Source organism: Carlito syrichta, unplaced genomic scaffold (assembly GCF_000164805.1).
Source record: "Carlito syrichta isolate Samal-C Ts95f unplaced genomic scaffold, Tarsius_syrichta-2.0.1 Scaffold302307, whole genome shotgun sequence".
Taxonomy (NCBI): domain Eukaryota; kingdom Metazoa; phylum Chordata; class Mammalia; order Primates; family Tarsiidae; genus Carlito; species Carlito syrichta.
In genome coordinates this window covers 704,682-708,089 of record NW_007246403.1, presented here as the reverse complement: position 1 = coordinate 708,089, position 3,408 = coordinate 704,682, and the positions used below count along the sequence as shown (strand labels likewise).

The 3,408-nt window shown below is 57.3% G+C and overlaps 1 protein-coding gene across 1 annotated transcript in view; it reads left to right on the top strand.

Annotated features, from left to right (window-relative positions):
• The first annotated feature begins 3,042 nt into the window (after window positions 1-3,042).
• TST (thiosulfate sulfurtransferase) overlaps window positions 3,043-3,408 on the top strand; it is a 7,638-nt gene continuing 7,272 nt past the window's right edge. Inside the window, exon 1 of the mRNA XM_021711465.1 lies at window positions 3,043-3,062. The gene's annotated coding sequence lies outside the window, so the exon portion shown is untranslated. The remainder of the gene's footprint in view (window positions 3,063-3,408) is intronic.

Below are 3,408 nucleotides of genomic sequence, written 5' to 3'. Positions count from 1 at the left end.
CTGAGGCGGGGTCATGGCTGCGGCGCCGCTCGGGCTGCAGGCCTGCGCGACAGGGAGCGTGTCAGGAAAGCAGCCTCCCGACAGGGAGGGTGTCAGGGAGAGGCCGGCCCTGGGGTGGAGAACGCCCGCGCCCTGGGACTGGAGCGGGGGCGAGGGCCGGCGGGGGAGGTGGGGCCCCGGCAGGGCAGAGTCCAGGGAGTGCACAGACCAACCGTGGTGAACCCGGGCGCGGACGTGGGGCGCCGGGAGCCTCCCCGTGCCAGGCCTTGGGTAAATGCACAGCGGCGAGTGACCGAATGACCATGACCCCTTGGCGAGAGCCCGGTGGCCCCTTACCTCCACCTGCTGGGCCAGAAGATGGGTAGAGGTGTCCTGCAGGGGAAGGCCCTGCTGGTGCTTTAAGGTGAGCAGGGCAAAGTCTCAGCCCTTCCCTAAGAGCAGCTCAGCCTCCTTTGCAACCAGCAAGGTCCCACGCATCCACCAGGCAATTATATTAAGCTGCCTAATAGGAACAGCAGCTGGGATTTATGGGACGGAGTCCTGGTGGCTACCACTTAATCCTCACAATACCTTAGAACAGTGTCTCACACAGTAGACTCTCAATTATTTGCTGAATGAGTAGCCTTAAGAAGTTTGGTATTGTCACCATTTCAAGGAGGGGAGCGCTGAAGCTCACAGTAGTGCACTAACTTGGCCTGGTGGCACCAGGCATCACACCAGGCACCAGAACCCAGACTTCTCAGCAGCATGCGCTGTGCCGGCTCTGGAAGTCCAGCAAGCCAGGTTCTGCCCCTCCAGCCCAAGTCCTCTCTCTGGCCCTTTTTCTAGCAGCAGCAACGGTGACCTGATACCTCCCTCCTCCTTCCCTCTCCTTCCTCTGCATGTCAGAGGCTGAGAGTGGACCAGCCCATAGCCTTCCAGGCTCTCCAGATGCTTTAAGTCCTTTGTGCTGGGTAGTCCTTAAGATGTTTTTGTGCAGATGAAGGAAAAGGGTTCCTTCTTCCAGGCAGAGGAGAGCCCCCACTGAGGCACATGGCTGGGCATGCGGGCTGCAGGGGAGCCTGCACGTACTCCCATGCAGGGCACAACCCTCACACCCATGGCAGCCAGTCCCGTGAGCGAGATGGAGGATTAGGTTGAGAACATCCGCGGAGCACCCCAGTGGGCCAGGCAGCCTGTTGAGCACCGTGGCTGTGGGTGGGCATTGGGATGCCTGCTTCATGAACGGGGCAACTGACAGCGAGAGGAATAAGTGCCTTGCCCTTGGCCACAGAGCTGGTCGGGGCAGCCTCAGGACTGGTAGCCAGAATTAACTCCTGAGGCTGGACTTCCACAGCCCTGGGCACCAGGATAGCCTAATGAGTCCACAATGTGACACCATGCTCAACCCCACCCCCACAGTCTTGTCACAGCTGACTTTTAGGAATCCAGTCGCCCATCCGCTCAGGCCCTGTGCTGGACACTGGAGAACACTTGACTTTGCCATGCCCTGGGGATAAAAACAGCCCTAGGCCTGTCTGGGCCGCTCCCGAGACAGTGAAATTGAGGACAGTCTGGAGTTCAGTGTGAGCACAGAGGGGCCCCTACCTAAACCTGGGGTGGGAACAGAAGGAGCGGGAGGGCTTCCCAGAGGAGGCAAACTCCAAACTAACCTGATATTTTTAGGGGCCCAGGAAACCTTAGCTTGATCTTCAGGATAAGGAGGCTGCCAAGGTGACTGTGGCTAGGGGTGATCCCAGTGTCTGCATCACACCACAGCTAGGTAATGGGGGCGAATGCTGCAGGTTCCTTCTCAGGGAACCCATTTTGGGAACCACAGTGGCCTCTGTCTCCACCTCACTCTTGAGGATCCGTGCCCTCCCCAAAGATCCACTTAGAATGGAAAGAACCCTGGTTTGACAGAGGTCTCCCAAAGTCAATGCAAATCTCACTCCACTGCTTAATTGGCTGTGTGATAATGGCTTGACGGATCCCTTGGCAGCTTCAGTTCCTTAAAATGGAGCTTCCAGCCCTCTTGTAGAAAAGCTCAAACAATGACTGTAGAGAGGCCACCATAGTGCATTACATATGGCTGGGCTTACAAATCATTAAAAACAGCTTAATAAAATCACATGACTTTTTCCTCTACTCTCACCAGTGACCCTCCAACTCACAGTGGCAAATCTGTGATCTTAGAATTTCAGAGTGGATTGTACTGCAGAGATCTGAGGTCACTCTGCCCTACCCTCCTGCTTGATTGGCAGGTCTCACAAAAGACAGTGGGCAGATGAGGAGGGTCTGAGAGGGCAGGCTGTGGGTGTCAGGGCCCAGCCCAGGAATAAAGACCGGGTGCCTGTGCATGTGCGTAGGTGGGAGTGCTTTGGGAGTAAGGAATCCCAGGACATAACAGCCCCAGGCCCAAGTCAGGGATGTCCACAGCTACACTAAGGTACTGTGAGCCCGAGGCTGGATCCAACGTGGAGCTCCCAGTAGAGCTCAGCACGCCTCAGGGAACTCCCCCAGCAAAGCCCCTCCTTCCCCCCCACCAAGCACCAGGCTTAGAGGACTGTGGTGAGCATTTCAGAAAACCAATTTTTAAAACAGGGGCATGAGGAAGGCATTCCAGGCTAGCCTGTGCAAAAGTTGGGCAGGAGCAGCGGCGGCCTGCCAGTTGGTTGCCAATGGTTAAGAGTTTCAGGAGTTTTGCCAACTGGTTGCTAAACACAGCCGTTGTTTGAAATTAGATGATATAAGTTGACGACTAAATGGGTTAAATTAAAAAGAGGCAATTTTGTTTAGAAAGCATGAGGCTTTAGGGATGAGCCTGGTAAACAAAGACAGCTGCTACCACGTGGGCCTCAGATCCGGGATCAGGCCCAGCCTTAACTCCAAGCGTGTCCCCTACCACTCCATTCGCTCTGCTGCTCCCTTCTGTCTTTAAATAAGTTTCTGGTCTACCCCGCAGGGTCACTGGGGGAGCTAAGTAACTCTCAGCCAAATGCCACACCAAGCAGGCCTAGACAATGTTAGTTTCCTTTTACTCCAGCGCGTTCTTGGCCTGTTTCTCTTCCTAGAGCCTCTGGGCCAGTGGGGCCTCGTCTCCCCGGCCTCTCTGAACTTTGAGTCCTCCTTTCCTACCTCCTACCCTCTCCGGGGGCACCAGATCACCCCGGCCCCACGCACTCCCCACCCGCCAATCACCACGACCCCACCCTGCAGGCCGCCCAGCAGCCACGGACCTACTCTTGAGGGCAAGCCGAGGGGGCGCTTTCCCTCCCAGTCTCCGCCCTCCTCTGTTCAGGCCCCGCGGGGGAGCCCCGCGCCGCCCACCCCCGAGGGCAACTCCTCCTCCTGCGGGAAGACAAGCGCGACGCCGCGGCAGTTACCCGGGTCTCGGGGTCCCGGCTTCCCGGCTCCGCCATGGCCCCC